Raw genomic sequence first — 19004 nt, 5'->3', positions numbered from 1 at the left:
GTGCAAGCACCGAACTCAAACACCAGATAGCAGTGTATTCTCAAGAGTGAACTCAATAGAAGGTTAGGATTTTATTCTGGCCTGTTTGGAAGAAATAAGAAAAATACATTTAAATTGCGTCTCATCCATTAACAGACACATGTTTCTGACTGGTGATCTGTCCAGTTCTTGACCCTTTTTCCATCCTACGTACCAGGGGATCAAAATAGCGATTGACTCAGTTACAGTCCCCACCCCCTGCCCCCCCAATTCTCCCTGCTCTGTTCAGGACTTTGGGGGCGGAAGAGACATTCTGGAGTCTTTCAGAGTCTGTGTCAGAGTTAAATAAATTACAGTGCTGTGTTTATATTTCAGGGTTTATCCATTTGTATTCACATTGATTCATGTCCGATTGACACTACGGAATGATTATTTTTCTTGAATTTTTGTTGTCTCTTGGCAGAACTCTCTTTTTCTACCAAAACTCAAAAGAAGAAAACTTGTTATACAAAAAAGTGTAGCAGTTCATCCCTGTGGGTTGTGAAACAGGGTGATTGGGATTCATGTGAGCTGTAACTCCCAAGATAATTAATGTTCCCGCCACAAGCCCGCCTCTAGAGGTAAGCAGTGAGCACCCAGCGCCCCCCGCCCCCAGTGTAGCTAATTCAAACCCAGTGGGACGCAGCAAAGTGTCCCCCACACCCATGCCCTGGAGATGCCACCTGGCCAGGATCAGGTGTCTAGCTTAACTGTTCTTTCATTCATTTGACTAGTAAAGGCCTGCTATGTCCAGAGTCTTGTCATAGGTACAGCAGTAGACAAAACAGGTAAATCTGATACTAATGTATCTAAAAAGAATTCTTCAGCAGAAGGGGGTGAAGCAAACTTGATAAAAATGTGTCCAGCACAGGGTAGGGTTAAAGCTGCAAAATTCCATGACCTAGCAACCCCACTACTGGGCGTATATCTAGGGAAAACCATAGTTCAAAATTATATATGCTCCCCAATGTCCATTGCAGCACTATTTACAATAGCCAGGACATGGAAGCAACCTAAATGTCCATCACCAGAGGAATGGATAAAGAAAATGGGGTTCCCATACACAACGGAATATTACCCAGCCATAAAAATGAACGAAATTGTGCAATTTGCAGAGACGTGGATGGACCTAGAGACTGTCATACAGAGTGAAGTAAGAGAAAAATATCGTATATTAATGCATATATGTGGAATCTAGAAAAATGGTAAAGAGATCTTTTTTTTTTTTTTTTTTTTTGTGGTATGTGGGCCTCCCTCTGCTGTGGCCTCTCCCGTTGCGGAGCACAGGCTCCGGACACGCAGGCCCAGCGGCCGTGGCTCACGGGCCCAGCCGCTCCGTGGCACGTGGGATCCTCCCAGAACGGGGCGCGAACCCGGTTCCCCTGCATCGGCAGGCGGACGTGCAACCACTGTGCCACCAGGGAAGCCCTGGTAAAGATCTTATTTGCAAAGCAGAAACAGATGTAGAGAAAGGGGTGCGGGATGAATTGGGAGATTGGGATTGACATATATACACTATTGATACCGCGTATAAAATAGATAACTAATAAGAATCTACTGTATAACACAGGGAGCTCTACTCGGTGCTCTGTGGTGACCTAAATGGGAAGGAAATCCAAAAAAGAGGAGATATATATAAATATATATGGTTGATTCACTTTGCTGTACAACAGAAAGCAAAAAAATTTTTTTTAAATGCAGAATTGAGGGCCTGGCTCCTTTGGGCAGGCTCAGTACATCAGGCCTTACCAGGGCAGAGAATGGTCCCTCTGAGCCAGCACAGCCCCCAGGTTCCAACCCTTTCATATAGGCCCTCCATGCCCCATTTGTCCTTCCCTTGGGCCTGGATTTTGGAGGGTGTGCCTCCAAAATCCAGGTGAGCAGAGAGGACTCGAGCCTGTAGTTACTGGGAAAGGATGCAGCTATCCTTATCTCACCACCAACACAGAGTTAATAAGTGGATATTATGCTTTTGTTCTGTGCCAGGTGGTGTCCTGAGCCCTCAGAGAAAGTCCCTGCATGCATGGGGTTTACCATCTGATCAGGGCGTCAGGGTCGTCTTGTGGTTAAGAGCCTGGGTTCAGACTGTCGGAATTCAAAACAGAATTTCCCCTTTTTATCTGTTGGCCTTGAGCTAATGACTTAACCTCTTTGCCTCACTCATTTATAAGATAGGAATGCCATTTATTGGTACTTAACTCATAGGGTCATTGTGAGTTTCAACATGGTTATGCATATAAGGTCTTAGTACAGTGCCTAGCACAGAGTACATGCTCATTAAGTATGTTTGCAATTATGGTGACTATCACTATTTTTACTGAAAAATATGATTTGTGAATTCACAAGTAAAACCCAGTCCTCTGACCCTTTTAAATTCACTCAGATGGAGCTGTCTTTTGCGGCCTTGGAAATAGGGTCTCCCTAGACATAACTCCTGCCTCACTCTCTGCTCAGTCAGATTCCGGGAAGTATTTCACACAAGGGACAAAGAAGGCTAGGGAAGGGAACAGACATTTGGCAGTCATGTGGCTGAGGGCTTGAACATTTGCATTTAGGCCATGAAGTAAATGTGATCTCATTTGAAGGGTTGTGGGTAGTAAGACCAAAATAACTCAGACATTTTATACAGAGATGTGGATATTGACATATTTATTTACATAGGTGTATTGTATAACAGGGTGTCCCTCTCTTTAAAAGAGAGGTTGCCATTGAAAAATCATCAGCAAAGAATATATTAAGAAATTGGTACTAATGGCCGCCTCTGGGGATAGAAACTGGAAGACTGAAGGGTAGAGGCATGAGGGACTTACTTTCCACTCCTTTCTAATGTTGTACTTAGGTACTTAAGTACTTAGGTATTGCCTTTTTTTTTTTTTTAATCAATATCTGATTGTAAAGGAATCAGGTCATCTCGGAGCAGACTTTGTTCTAGAAAGTGATAAGTGTCCTGTCCTGAAAATAGCTGAGTGATCCCTTCCAGTTATATAAACATAAATCAAGTAGGCACCAGATATTCAGGGAGGAGGACATCGTTATCAGGATAAGTTGACAAAAAATCTAACTTAACACAGCCTTGGGACTTCTCTGGCAGTCCGGTGGTTAAGACTCTGCATTTCCACTGCAGGGGGTGCAGGTTCCATCCCTGGTCAGGGAACTGAGATCCCACATGCCGCGAGGCGCTGCCAAAAAAAAAAAAAAATTAACACTGCCTTAAATACCTAGGATTTTCTTTTCTGACATAAAAAGACCAGAGAGGGCATTCCAGGATTGATATAGAAATTTCACAAAGCTGTGGGGGACCCAGGCCCCTCCCAACCTCCCCTTCCACCAGCCCTAGGATACGGCCCAGCCCTTATTCCTCATGGTCCAAGGTGGCTGCTTGAGCACCAGGCGTTAGAGCCAGAAGAAAAAGGGAAAGAAGCGTAGCACTTCCCTTGAAGGAAAGTTCCCAGAAGTTAACTTGGCATTTCTGTTTACATCCCCTCAGCTGGAACTAGCCAAACCAAGTTCCCAAGGAGGCTGGAAGATGGTCTTTGGGTTCTGGGTGGCCATGTAGGGGCTTCTGTTGGCAAAAATCATGGAGAGGAGCAGAAGTGGGCAACAATGTGTCTGCCTGTGGAGTATCAGGAATTTTTGTTGGTTTTTTTTTTGCTTGACAAAAGTGGGAAATTTCCCTAAACCCCTCAGAACTGGAATGTTGCTGGGGGGTGCAACCATGGAACCTCTTCCTCTTCAAAAGGGACTGAGACACCCCCCACGCCCACCCCTGCACCGGCCCTTCACTCTCCCCTCTCTTTTCCCTTTCTTGCAAATTTTATGCCTGAGTTTTTGTTGTTGTTTAATAATCTGACATTTAAGGGACTTCCCTGGTGGTCCAGTAGCTAAGACTCTGCACTCCCAATGCAGGGGGCCTAGGTTCGAATCCTTGGTCAGGGAACTAGTCCCACATGCCGCAACTAAGAGTTCACATGCCGCAACTAAAGATCCTGCACGCGACAACAAAGATCCCGTGTGCTGCAACTAAGTACCGGGGCAACCAAATAAATATTTTTTTTTTAAATCTGACACTTAAATTAGATCACATCCCTTAGCAGACTGTTCAAAATGTCTCTAGACTGATGGAAAATGTAACGGTCAAGCGTTCATTCAATAAATAACACTGTTTATTGCTCACCTACTATGTCCTGGCCCCAGTACCAGGTGCAGGGTATTGAGTGGTAAACACTTCCATGGCTCCTTTCCTTACGGAATTAATGTAGTCACATCACTATCCAGCAGAAATATAATAGAAGCCACATATGTAAGTTAAAATTTTCTAGTATCCACATTTTTTAAATTATGAACTTAATTTTAATAATCTACATAATTCAACATATCCACAATATTTCAACATGCAATTGATATAAAAATTATGAATGAGGTATTTTACACTCTTCATACTAAGTTCTCAAAATCCAGTGTATATTTTACTCTTAACAGCACATCTCAAGTTTCAAGTTGTCAGAGCCCATGTGTGGTTAGGGGATACTGTGTTCAGATTGAAAAGCAGTCCGGACGAGACAGTAAACAAATAGACAGTTACAAACCGTTCTAAGAATCGAGGAGACAGCTGCAGTGATGGAGAAGGAAGAGGAGGCCTCTGTGAGCAGTGACAAAGCGGATTCCTGAAGGATGAGCAGTGCAAGGGTATGAGCGTTTCCAGGCAGAGGGGCCAGTGCGCAGGAAGGCCTGTGGAAGGAGGGAGCCTGGCCCCCCAAGGGTCGCCAGTGGGAGACCAGCCACATCATCTCCAGGAGCTCTGACCTGGGGTCTGAGCCGAGGCCAGGCCCCAGAGAGTGCTCACGGCCTCCTGTCCCTCCTGAAGCTGCCCACTCAGCTCCTCTACTCACTGTCCGAGGAACTTGCAGTGAATACCTCTTGAGGCTTAAACTGGCCTGAAATCATCTTCTGTTGCCTCTGAACCTGGCCCCAAACCCAAGGCCTTTTTTTTTTTTTGCCGCACCACACAGCTTATGGGATCTTAGTTCCCCGACCAGGAATTGAACCCGTGCCCTCAGCAGTGAAAGCACAGAGTCCTAATGACTGGACCGCCAGGGAATTGTTCCCAAGGCCTATTTAAAGGTGGATAATCTACACTCAGAGAAGTCAGAGAGAGGCTGGTGTAGAAGGACTCGTCTCACCGCCTCCTTAGGAAGCTTGTTGGCACAGAGTAACACTTGGTATGCACTCTGTACACTGTGTGCCTTGGACCTGTGCTTCCAAACTTCTCCATTTCCTTGAGGAGGGGAAGCCAGGAGTGAGAAGAATCACGCCACTGCGCCCTTCCGTCTGCACCACCGCTGAAGAACGAGCCATCACATACCACTTGAGGTTGACATTAGAAATAAAATAAACCGGACTCCCCAGATAGACTCCACCAGTCTCCCAGGTGCTCAAGACAAGTGGCTTTTTCAGCTTTCTATAAAACAGTGCTCAGGGTAGGTACGAATTTGCAGGTTTGCCGATAAATCCATTGGTCCAGCAGAAATACTCCTGGACTATCCAAGACTCAAGCTGTAGTCCTCACTCTACCTGCCATTATCAGCACTGTGTTAGGCACGCTGCTTCCTCCTTTTGGTCTCAGTTTCCCAGTCTGTAAAATGGACATTAAATCCTCAGCCATGCTTGTCTGCTTTAATGCATCTTCTGAGGCATCCAGGAAACTGGAAGACTAAACTGTTAGCTGTGCTGCCAGAACACATGGAAGGAGCCGGTCACAACTGATGGAGCCTCCAGTCTTCACCAGTTCTTCTCACACCTCACTCTTAGTCCCTTGGGGGAATTGTCCCAAGACCGCTGTCCCAAGAGCTGGGCCCCAGGAGCCCCAGCCCTTGTGGCGGTGCATGCCACCGCTTATCCTGGCACTCCCTAGCCCCTTTCCCTAACCCTGCATTTAAACCACCGTTTAGCCTACAGAGTTAATTATTTTGCTAATTATATCTCCCCCAGTAGAATGTAAGCTCCAGAAGAAAGGATATTTTTGTTTGTTTTATTCACTGCTGTAACCTCAATGCTTAGCTCAGTACCTGGCATGTAGTAGATGCTTTAAAAATATTGTGGGTTTTTTTTTGTTGTTGTTGTTGTTTGGCTGTGCCGCTCAGTATGTGGGATCTTAGTTCCCCAACCAGGGATAGAACCTGTGCCCCCAGTAGTGGAACTGCAGAGTCCTAACCACTGGACCACCAGGGAATTCCCTAAAAATATTCTTTGAATAAGTGGGGTGGATTCAACCTGAAATTCCCTCTCAGCAGAGTCAGGGAGTGAGGGCCTTGGAGCCCAGCAGGCGTAGACTTGAATCCCTGCTCCATCACTTTCCAGCTTCCTCACAGCTGCCCCTCGTCCTGAGCCCCCAGTCCCATTAAGCATCTCCTGCTTACTGCAGGATCTATTCAGGGACTGCAGGAGCCTGACTGCTGCTTGTCCTTGCACCACTTCCCAAAGGCTCAAGTCCACCTTTGCCGAGGGAGGCCCCCTCGTAGCGCTAGAACCAAGGGCGAGGGGCCCGGACCACCGCCTCCTCCCCTCCTCCCATTTCTGCCTGCAGGCCTGGGCCCCAAGCCTGGCCCCAAACATAAGAGCCGGAGCCAAATGTTTCTAGCATATACCACCGTGGGTGATTTATTTAAGGGTCTCCAAATAATCACTTAAGTGTCACCATGGCAACCTGAAGAGTTGCCATGGAGATTGGAGCAGGAAACGTCCCCATGGAGACCCCTGGGAGACTCTCTAGGAAATCATTACCAGGTGGATGGGGCTTGGGAAAGGGGAGCTGGACAAATAAGGGAGCCCCACAGTTGTGTGTGCTGGCGGGAGAAGGGGGGGTGAAGGCCCAGGGTGGGAAAGACCAGCTTAAAAAGGCAGCAAGTTAATGATCTCCACCGACTCTAAGGGACCCGTGTGGTAAATAACTTCTATTGTATGCACAGAATATATCTGAAAGAAAAGACAGGAAACTAGTAAAAGTGGTGGCTCCCAAGAAGGGGGTGGAGGAGAGAGATTTTTCACTGTATGCTCTTTTATATATTATTTGAATTTCTTTTATTATAGTTATGTAGATATTAAATATTCCAAAATTAGGGACTTCCCTGGTGGTGCACTGGTTAAGAATCCGCCTGCCAATGCAGGGGACATGGGTTCAAGCCCTCGTCCTGGAAGATCCCACATGCCGCAAAGCAATTAAGCGTGTGCGCCACAACTACTGAGCCTGCACTCTAGAGCCCCCGAGCCACAATTACTGAGCCCGTGCGCCTAGAGCACATGCTCCACAACAAAAAGAAGCCACCACAGTGAGAGGCCCGTGCTCCGCAATGAAGAGTAGCCCCTGCTCGCCGCAACTAGAGAGAAAGCCTGCACACAGCAACAAAGGCCCAACACAGCCAAAAATAAATTATTTAATTAACAAAAAATAATAACAGTTTGGTAATGATGTATAATGAAGTTAATCTCAAAATAAAATAAAAGTTCTCATCACAAGAAAAAAAAATTGTAATAATGTAAGGTGATGGATGTTAATGAAACTTACTTTAAAAAAAAAAATTCCAGGCTTCCCTCTTGGCGCAGTGGTTAAGAATCCACCTGCCAATACAGGGGACACGGGTTCGAGCCCTGGTCCGGGAAGATCCCACATGCTGCAGAGCAGCTAGGCCCGGGGGCTACAACTACTGAGCCTGCACTCTAGGGCCCGCAAGCCACAGCTACTGAGCCCCCGTGCCACAACTACTGAAGCCTGCACACCTAGAGCCCGTGCTCCACAACAAGAGAAGCCACTGCAACGAGAAGCCCGTCAACACAACTAGAGAAAGCCCACACGCAGCAACGAAGACCCAACACAGCCAAAAATAAATAAATAAAATAAATAATTTTTTTTTAATTTCCAAAATTAAATAAGTTATTTACAGAGCCTGGAGCCCGTCCTCCACAACAAGAGAAGCCACTGCAACGAGAAGCCCGTCAACACAACTAGAGAAAGCCCACACGCAGCAACGAAGACCCAACACAGCCAAAAATAAATAAATAAAATAAATAATTTTTTTTTAATTTCCAAAATTAAATAAGTTATTTACAGAGCATTTACTATGTTAAATATTTTACATCCTCAAAACAACTCCATAAAGTAGGTATTATCCCCATTACACAGATGGGGAAACTGTGGTTCAGAAAGTGGCCCACAGTCACGCAGATCAGTGGGAATCAAACCCAGGGCTCTCCAGCACCCCTAAGCAAGCCTGGATTCTCTGATCTGCCACTGACATGCTGAGCACCTTTAGGTAACTGTCACCCCTCTGGACCTCACTTTCCTCACCTATAAAATAGCTTGGCACTTTGGACTGGATGAAGGCAAATGTGCTGCTACCTCTGGCATCCTATGACCATGGCTCTTTAGAAGCATTTCTAAGCACTCTTATCATAGCCTGTCTCTTCCTTTTCCTCTCCCTCACCCCACTCTCTAATTCCACCCACAGCAGTGGATCTTCAGGGTTCTAAAGGAAACACGTAAAGAACTCAGAATGTCAAGCCAGAAGGACTTGGGTTTTTTTTAATTTTTAAAAATTTATTTACTTTTTTCTGGCCGTGCTGCACAGCATGGGGGATCTTAGTTCCCCGACCAGGGACTGAACCCACACCCCCTACAGTGGAAGTGCAGTGTCTTAACCACTGGACCGCCAGGGAAATCCCCAGAAGGACTTTTGAAGAACCTCTAGATCCTGTCTTAGCAAAGGAGGAGGGTGTGGCTCAAGAGAGGGAAGGCGAGCCACCAGGGAAATGCAAACCCAAACTGTGAGATCCTTCCACACACCCATTAAGATGACTACAGTCAAAAAGACAAAGGGTAACAAGTGTTTGTGAAGCTGAGAAATTGGAACCTTCGTACACTGCTGGTGGGGAAATTGGAAACTTCATACACAGCTGTAAAATGGTTCAGCTGTGTCTTAGCTTGAGCTGCTACAACAAAAACCCACAGGCTGTATGGCTTAGGCAACAGACATTCATTTCTCACAGTTCTGGACACTGGGAAGTCCTAGATCAAGGTGCTAGCATATTCAGTTCCTCATAAGGGTCGTCATGCTGATTTGCAGACAACCACCTTCTTGCTGAGTCTTCACATGGTGGAGAGAGGAAGCTCTGGTATCTATTCCTCTTCTTAAAATGACACTAATCCCATCATGGGGGCACCACCCACATGACCTCATCTAAACCTAATTATGTCCCAAAGTCCCCACCTTCTAATATGTTAAGGCTTCGACATATGAATTGTGGGGGGCAGGCAAACATTCAGTCCATAACAAGCCACTTTGGAAAACAAGTGTGGTAGTTGCTCAAAAGGTTAAACATAGGTTTACCACATGACCCAGCAATGCCACACCTAGGTATATCCTCAAGAGAATTCAAAAATATTTTAACACAAAAACATGTACATGAATGTTCATGGCAGCATTATCTGTAATAGACAAAAAGTGGAAAGAACCCAGATGTCCATCACTGGATGAACAGATAAACAAAATGTGACATACTCATAGTGGAGTATTATTCTGCCACAAAAAGGAGTGAAGTACTGACACATGGTACAATGTGGATGATCCTCAAAAACATTACACTACGTGAAAGAAGCCTCTCACAAAGGATCACAGATGACCACATATTAAATGATTCTATTTATATGAAATGTCCAGAACAGGGAAATCTATAAAGACAGAAAGTAAATCAGTGGTTGCCTAGGGCTGGGGGGATAGGAAGGTTGGATGGTGACTGCTAATGGGTATGAGGTTTCTTTTTGGGGTGATGAAAATGTTCTAAAATCGATTGCGGTGATAGATGCACAACTCTAAGTATTCTAAAAGCCACTTAATTGTATACTTTAAATGGGTAAATTGTAAGGTGTGTGAATGATATCTCAATAAAGCTGTTTTAAAGAAGAGAGTGAGATGGACTTCCCTGGCAGTCCAGTGGTTAGGACTCGGCACTTTCACTGCCATGGCCCCAGGTTCAATCCCTGGTCGGGGAACTAAGATCCGGCAAGCTGCGTGGCACAGCTAAATAATAAATAAATAAATGAATGAATGAATGAATGAGAGTGAGAGGGAAATTACTACCCCAAGGTCACACAGCCTTAGTGGCCACTCTAGGATCTGCCTCCTGGCCAACCTCCTCTCACCCCTTCTGCTCTGTATAAGAGGGGCCAGCAGGGCCTCTAAGGCTGCTTCTGAAATGAGCAGGTGCAAACTACTGGGGGCTTCATACTGTGCCCTCCTACCCCTGCCCACCAGCCACAGCAGCATTCTTTTTTTTTTAATTGAAATATAATTGACTTAACAATGTATTCGTTTCAGATGTACAACCTAATGATTCGATATTTTTATACATTACGAAATGATCACAATAAGTATAATTACCATCTGTCAGCATCAGAGTAGCAGTCTTTAATAAATTGGACAGCATCAAGATTTCATTTGGAGAAAGAGTTCCACAGCCAAAAGGAAAAAAAAGTAAAATTTCAAAGCCATCAGTGAGAGAAGGTATTAAGGAGGGAAGGCAAAGTGATTAAGAACCTGGGCATCAGCCTTCTAGGAAGCATCTCTTCTTATTCTGATGCTTTGACATCTTGGGGCCTATGCTGACCCTGAAGAGACTGTACTTCTCAGGAGTAGCCAATTCCGACAGATAGTAAAGGGCTCTCCGGTGAGTACACCTTCTGTATGCAAACTAGTCAATTCAGAGCCCATACACCAACCATCCTCTTTATCAAGACCTTACAAACTCTCACACTCTAGGTGACTATTTCCCCGTCCGAATCATCCCAGAGCCAGGTATCAGACAACTAGGGGCAGCCCTATGCCCCAGAGCCCACTGAAATTATTCAAACTAGTCAGTCCTATGCCTACATACTTGTCTCACCTGTGTTTCCTGCAGAAACCACAATAAAGCCTCTTGCCCATGTTCCCTCTCTCTCCTGCCTCCTGACTGACTGACCCTGGTGCTTCCTGGCGTGACCCTGCATGGTGTGCGCCCTCCTCTTGGGAACTGTGAGTAACATACTATCTTTTCTTTCTTTTTTTTTAATTGAGGTTTAACTGACATGTAACATTATATTAGTTTCAGGTGTACAACATAATGATTCAATACTTGTATACAGTCTGCCCTCTGTATCCAAGGGTTCAGCAACCATGGATTCAACCAACCACGGATCAAAAATATTCACACACAAAAAAATTCCAGAAAGGTCCAAAGAGCAGAACTTGAATTTGCTGCACCAGCAATTATTTACATTGCATTTACATTGTATTTACGACTATTTACATGACATTTACATTGTATTAGGTATTATAAGTAATCTACAGATGATTTAAAGTATACGGGAGGGGCTTCCCTGGTGGCCCAGTGGTTAAGAATCCGCCTGCCAATGCAGGGGACACAGGTTCGAGCCCCGGTCCCGGAAGATCCCACATGCCAAAGAGCAACTAAGCCCGTGCGCCACAACTCCTGAGCCTGCGCTCTAGAGCCCGTGAGCCACAACTACTGAGCCACGTGCCACAACTACTGAAGCCTGCCCACCTAGAGCCCATGCTCAGCAACAAGAGAAGCCACCGCAATGAGAAGTCTGTGCACGGCAACAAAGAGTAGCCCCCGCTCACCACAACCAGAGAAAGCCCGCGCACAGCAACAAAGATACAACACAGCCAAATAAATAAATAAATAAATAAAATTTTTAAATAAATAAATAAATAATAAAGTATACGGGAAGATATGTGTAGGTTATATGCAAATGCTACACCATTTTATATAAGGGACTTGAGCATCCATGGATTTAGGTATCCTCAGGGGTCCTGGAACCAATCCCCAGGAAATATCGAGGGATGACTGTGTATGCAAAGTGATCACCACAATAAGTCTGGTTAACATCTGTCACCATACATAGTTACCAAAAAAATTTTTTTTCTCGTGATGAGGACTCTTAAGGTCTACTCCCTTAGCAACTTTTTTTTTTTTTGGCCACACCGCACAGCTTGTGAGATCTTAATTCCCTGACCAGGGATCAAACCCGAACCCCTGGCAATGGAATCATGGAGTTCTAACCACTGGACCGCCAGGGAATTCCCTCTTAGCAAGTATGCAATGCAGTATTATGAAGAATAGTCACCATGCTGTACATGTACTATCTTTTCAACGACAGTCGTCTCCTGATCTGCTGGCCTCATCATACCTAAATAAAGTCTACATTTTAAAGCAGGCCTCATTCTGCTCTAAGCTTGCCTTGGCTCCCTATGACCTCAGGCAAACTCCTTCACCTCCATGCTTCAATTTCCTCATCCATAAACCCGGGTTACCCAGTTACCCACTGTACCTGCCTCAGGGACCTCATATATAATTGTGTTGTATATATAATTGGCTGTGGTTCACACAAGGGGGCCATGCCGAAGACCCAGTGGACACTTCCATCTAGACCCTGCTCTGCTTGCCGAGCTATGGATCTACCAGGAAGAATGAGCATCTAGACCTAATTTGTAAAAAGGCCCAAATGGGTCAGAAGTGGTCCTCGTCTACATCGTGGGGCTGCCGTCAGTACTAAAAGAGGTAAGAGCTGTGAAGCACCTAGCACCTAGTAGAGCACCTAGCACTCCAAAAATAGTGTCATTGTGGTCTCTGGAAGGCAGGAGGGGGCTCCTAGGTACTGTGACAACATCAAGGAAGGCGTCCATTCTTTTTTCTTTTATGGGTGGAGGGCTGTAGGTGTACCTCAAGTTGATTATATTTAAGTCTCAAAGGAAGATGACCTGAGTTGACACCCAGTCTATGAATTAACAGATATTTGTATGATCACATTCATAGCAGCTTTGTTCACAATAGCCAAAAGGTGGAAGGAACCCAAGTGCCCACTGATGGATGAATGGATAAAGATGTGGTGTATCTATACAATGGAATACTGCTCATCCATAAAAAGAATGAAACCTTGACATTTGCAACAACATAGATGGACCCAGAGGGTATTATGCTAAGTGAAATAATTCAAAGAAAGACAAATACTGTATGATTTCACTTATATGTGGAATCTAAAAACAGGGACTTCCTTGGTGGTCCCTTGGTTAAGACGGTGCTCCCAATGCAGGGGGCCCGAGTTTGATCCCTGGTCAGGGAACTAGTTCCTGAATGCCGCAACTAAAGATCCGGCATGCTTCAACAAAGATCCCGCGTGCTGCAACTAAGACCAGGTGCAGCTAAATAAATAAATAAATATTAAAAAAAATAAAAACAGAAACAAATGAACAAATGTAACAAAACAGAAATGGAGTCATAGATACAGTAAACAAATAGGTGGTTGCCAGAGGAGAGGGGGGTTGGGGGAGGAGAGAAAAAGGTGAGGGAAATGAAGAGGTACAAATTTCCAGTTACAAAATAAATGAGTCATGGGTATGAAGTGTACAGTGTAGGGAATACAGTCGACAACAATGTTATAACTTTGTATAGTGACAGAGGACAACTAGACATCATGGTGATCATTTTGAAATGCATGGAAATATGGAATCACTATGTTGTATACCAAGAACTAACATAGTGTTGTAGGTCAATTATGCTTCAAAACCAAACAAACTCATAGAGAAAGAGATCAGACTTGTGGTTATCAGAGGCAGAGGGTGGGGGAAAGAGAATTGGATGAAGGTGGTCAAAAATTACAAAATTCCAGTTATAAGATAAATAAGTACTAGGGATGTCATGTACAACATGATAAAGATAATTAACACTGCTGTATGTTATATATGAAAGTTGTTAAGAGTAAATCCTGAGTTCTCATCACAAGGAAAATAATTTCTATTTCTTTAATTTTGTGTCTATATGAGATGATGGACGTTTACTAAACTTACAGAGGAAATCATTTCAGCATGTGTGAATCATTTCATCAAATCAAATCATTATTCTGTACACCTTAAACTATACAGTATTGTGTGTCCATTAAATCAATAAAACTGGAGAAAAAAAAGAGAAAGGAGGGCTTCCCTGGTGGCGCCGTGGTTGAGAGTCCGCCTGCCGATGCAGGGGATGCGGGTTCGTGCCCCGGTCCGGGAGGATCCCACATGCCGCGGAGCGGCTGGGCCCGTGAGCCATGGCGGCTGAGCCTGCGCGTCCGGAGCCTGTGCTCCGCAGCGGGAGAGGCCACAGCAGTGAGAGGCCCGCGTACCGAAAAAAAAAAAAAAGAGAGAGGAAATTCTGACATATGCCTCAACAGGGATGAACATTGAGAACATTATACTAAGTGAAATAAGCCAGTCGCAGTAAGACAAATACTGTATGATTTCCGCTTATAGGATGTACCTAGAGCAGTCAAATTCATAGAGACAGAAAGTACAATTATGGTAGTCAGGGCTTGAGGGGAGGGGGGAATGAGGAATTATTGTCTAATGGATGCAGAGTTTCAGTTTTGCAAGATGAAAGGGTTCTGGAGATCAGCTGCACAACAACGTCAATGTACGGAATGCCACTGAACTGTACCCTTAAAGATGGTTAAAATGGTAAATTTATGTTATGTATATTTTATCACAATTTTTTTAAAGGCACAGCCAAGTCGTACTTCCCAACAAATCCATGTACATGGTAGTGATTACTGTTCCCCATCTTGTCCTACAGCAAAACTGCTCAAGGCAGTGGGAAGTGATCTTTAAAGTGTTTCTCCACTGGTGAGGTCACGACCCTTGTTTAGACTCCCTTGGGACTTGGGGGGCTAGCGCTGTCTGCGACGTGGGTGGGACACTTTGCTCCCCTGCCCACAGCCTCTATTACACTTCTTTTCGGTTTTTTGTTTTGTTTTGTTTTGGGTTTTTTTTTTTTAAGATTTTATTTTTGGCTGCATTAGGTCTTCGTTGCTGCGCGTGGGCTTTCTCTAGTTGCAGCGAGCAGGGGCTACTCCACATTGCAGTGCACGGGCTTCTCATTGTCGTGGCTTCTCTTGTCTCAGAGCACAGGCGGTAGGTGTGCGGCTTCACTAGTTGTGGCGCACGGGCTTAGTTGCTCCGCGGCATGTGGGATCTTCCCGGACCAGGGATCGAACCCATGTCCCCTGCATTGGCAGGCGGATTCTTATCCACTGCACCACCAGGGAAGTCCCTATTACACTTTAATTACACACACACACACACACCACACACACACACACACACACACACACACACACACACACACACACACACACCTGTATGTAGGTGCATTTGCTAATAGGACAGGAGAAAATATCTATTTTAATTCGGAGTTCTTTGTCCTCTCCTGAGGCTCAACTTTTTGTTGACTGTTTGTTTTCACTTTTCACAAGTTGACTGTTCTTAACACACGAGATTAACCAGGAGAGCAGGTGGGACCACTTTGTTTCCTAGTCCCATTGGCGTTTCAAACTTCATTGCCCTTGTTTTGATAACTTGCTTTGCCTTAAACCTGAATAAATCAGGTTTATTCATCAGAGTTCCTGGTAACAAGAAATAGAAACCAAATCCTGCTAATGACGTGGAAAAGTTTTGTTTCGTTTTGTTTTCGGAAACATATCAGGCAACTCACAGAATCATCAGGAAGGCTGAAAACCGACAATGAGAAAATGAGCAAAGCCCAAGGGCGAATGGCAGCAGAGAGCCAGTTGGGTCTGATTAGGATCCGAGGCACTGTGCCAGAGGGTCTGGTGCTGCCTTACTCCCTGCTGCCAAAATAAGGAGGGCATGCAGGAGCATGCAGTTGGTCATGACAGCCACCAGGGACCAGAGGACAGGGATAGTGAGGGTCTGTAAGTCCTGTCCTCAGGAATGAGAGGCAAGGAGAGGCCTTCACTCAATGGAGGAAGGGGGGATTTAGATGCTGGGCTGTCCAAAAGGTGATGCCCACCAAGTACTTAACAGGGTACAAAGCATCTTCATGTCCATAAAAATAATGGTCAGTGGTCACCATATTCTTGAGCTTTGCCATGTAGGGAGCACCCTGCTGAACCTGTTAAATGCTATGTCTGTTAACTCTTACAATGGTCGTCTGAGGTTGGTATCACTCTCGCTGTTTCATAAATGAAAAAACCAAGTTCTAGGAAGAAACAAAAACAGAAAACAGAGAAAACGGAGTGGAGGAAATGATCAAATAAATACTTGAAGAAACTTTTCCAAAACTGAGGGACATGCACTTCCAAATTAAAAGGGCCCATTGAGCACCTGATGAATGGTGAAATGGATGAAAATAAACGACCCATGTCAAGACAAATCATTATAATTCAGAACACGGAAGACAAAGAGATCTCACCAAAGGGAGACGGATTAGGTCAGGAATTAAAATGGCTTGAATGTCTCAACAGAAGCAGCAGAAGTGAGAAGACACTTAAGCAATGCTTTCAAAATTCTGCAGGAATATTACCCACAACTTGGGACTTACCTGGCGATCCACTGGTTGAAACTCTGCACTTCTACTGCAGGGGGCACAGGTTTGATCCCTGGTCGGGGAACTAGGATCCCACATGCTGAGTGGCAAGGCCAAAAGAAAAAAAAAAGAAAATTACCCACAACTTAAAATTTTATATCCAACCAAACTATCAATCAAGTTTGAAAGTTAAAAAAAAAAAAAGTTTATGTCACTTAAATGATCTTTGATCAAAAAAATTTTTTCATGTACTTTAGAGGCTACTGGAGGATATGTTTCACCAAAATAAGTTTGTAAACCAAGCAAAAGGCTGACAACAGGAAAGAGGAATGTGACTCAGGAGAGAGATGTAGAGAATCCCCCAAGATGTTGGTGAAGGGAGATTGCTAGATTAAAAACAATACAACAGGCCTAGAGGGTACCCAGCCTAAGTCCAATTAGGTCAGGAAGCTCCAGGAGAGATTGCTTCAAGAAAATGAAATTGGTAGAACATCATCTAAAGGTATTGAGGGGAGATTTCAACAACTGGAAGAGTTTGGCATTCAGTACAAAGAATACTAAGTGAATTGGGGTGAGGGGGGATGGTTATTAACTCCAGGGAAAATAAAAACTTATGCATGAAAAGAAGAAATCATAGTACATCCCATAGCTTATAGTGTAAACACATGGGAATAGTGTTTACCTGGAGGTAATAATGTAATCACTGACTGCTGCTCTAACCAAATTATTATATGGTTATATTGGGAGGATGGGGGCCAGGAGGGTGAGTGGGTTGTTGGAGTGGGGAAGACGATAATAAATAGTCCCTGAAACTGAAAAATCGTGAAGTAGTAATAAAACAATATTATTTAGGAAATTATGGCAGATGCCAAAAGAATGGGCCATAAAAATTGAAAGGGGAGAGCTCTGATGAGGGAGAGATCTTTTTCATAAATTTTGCACCACTATTTGACTCTTTGAGCTATGTGAATGAATAACTTTAATAAAAATGAAAACTGTGCCCTGATTTCTATCTTAGGATGTACAAGCTGAGGCAGGCAGACACAGGAAGCAATGGTAAAGAGATACAGACGAAGAATCCGGGATCCTAAAAGAAAACTTTAGTTGTAGACAGGGAAGGAAAGAGTACATACAGGTAAAAGGAACAGCTGTACTTCCAGAAACAAGCAGGCTCTGGCTAATACTGTGACCTCTGCAGACTCATCCAGGAAACTGGCACACAGAAGATGACCTTTGAACTTGACCTTCCAGGAGGCAGCCGTGTTCTCCAGGGCAGGTAGCACGGGATGGAGGTCCCTGGAACGCAAAGCAGCCATGTCCCCACCCTTTCCTCTGCTCCTCTTCATCCTCTACTTCTTCCTCCACCAGCCCCTGCTCAGGCCCCTCAGGAATCCTGCCTGGAGGTGACAACTTTGTGCTCAGACTTGCAGAGATCAAACTGGCTGAAGGGATTAGTGTGCTCCTCAGAGCCAGCAGACAAAGCTGGCTTTGCTTTTGCGCCCCACTCCTGCCCCCCACATCCTCTGTCCTCAGTCATGGTCATGTTTGCAGTATCTAGGCAGACAGCTCAGCTGACCCACCTGTGCAGCTTCCCCAGACATTCCTCAGCCAGACAGTGGGGCCGGGAGTGAACCTGCAGAGAAAGGGAAGGTATTAGGGGAGAATTAAGGTGAGGAAGTGACTCAGCCCAGCATAAGCCTGCAGGCATCCGGAGAGCTCTCACAAGGCAGTGTGGCCGCTTGCTTCAGTCTTCAAGTCGGCCTGGGAGTGTTGCTGAAATGTGACTCTCCCTGCCCCACTGAGCACTGAAGGTGGGAGGGGAAAGTTGGCTGGGCTCCTGCTCCCTTCCTCCACCCCCGGAGCAGGGGAGGGGGTGGGGTGGGGATGGGCTTGGGGGGTCCTTGGATTTTGCATGCTGCGTGCCCGTGAGTTTCTTTCTCCTGGATTTGTTTGCTTTATGCAGAGTGGAGCCAGGTTGGAGAGGTGACCCTACAGAGGGGCTGCATCTCCCCCACCCTCAAGGAGCTGCCCACCAAGGGGACCAAGGGTGGGCCTTTGGAGCTTGGTAGGCAGGAACCATCTCCTTGGGGCTCAGAGGAAAGCCCCAGGGAGTGTTCTCTAGAGAGTGCACGTGTCTCGAAGTCAATTCAAATTCAAGTTCTTGACCTTTGTCAAGACACCGGTATACTGGAGACTATTTCTTTTCTTTTTTTTTTTTTAATAAATTTATGTATTATTTATTTATTTTTGGCTGTGTTGGGTCTTCGTTGCTGCACGCGGGCTTTCTCTAGTTGTGGCGAGCGGGGGCTACTCTTTGTTGCGGTGTGCTGGCTTCTCATTGCAGTGGCTTCTCTTGTTGCAGAGCACTGGCTCTAGAGCGCAGGCTCAGCAGTTGTGGCGCACGGGCCCAGTTGCTCTGCGGCAGGTGGGATCCTCCCGGATCAGGGCTTGAACCCGTGTCCCCTGCATTGGCAGGCAGATTCTTTTATTTATTTATTTTTTTTTTGCGGTACGCTGGCCTCTCACTGTTGTGGCCTCTCCCGTTGTGGAGCACAGGCTCCGGACGCGCAGGCTCAGCG

At 45.3% G+C, this 19004-nt stretch overlaps 1 protein-coding gene across 1 annotated transcript in view; it reads left to right on the top strand.

Moving 5' to 3' along the window:
* Positions 1-11078, top strand: part of POLR3A (RNA polymerase III subunit A) — a 68132-nt gene extending 57054 nt beyond the window's left edge. The window contains exons 32-34 of the mRNA XM_055080891.1: positions 443-599; positions 999-1171; positions 10966-11078. The gene's annotated coding sequence lies outside the window, so the exon portion shown is untranslated. The remainder of the gene's footprint in view (positions 1-442; positions 600-998; positions 1172-10965) is intronic.
* Positions 11079-19004: the final 7926 nt, after the last annotated feature.

The sequence above is a fragment of the Physeter macrocephalus genome, chromosome 20 (assembly GCF_002837175.3).
Source record: "Physeter macrocephalus isolate SW-GA chromosome 20, ASM283717v5, whole genome shotgun sequence".
Lineage (NCBI taxonomy): Eukaryota > Metazoa > Chordata > Mammalia > Artiodactyla > Physeteridae > Physeter > Physeter macrocephalus.
Note: the sequence above shows the minus strand (reverse complement) of the source record. Positions and strands in the feature narration are given on the sequence as shown.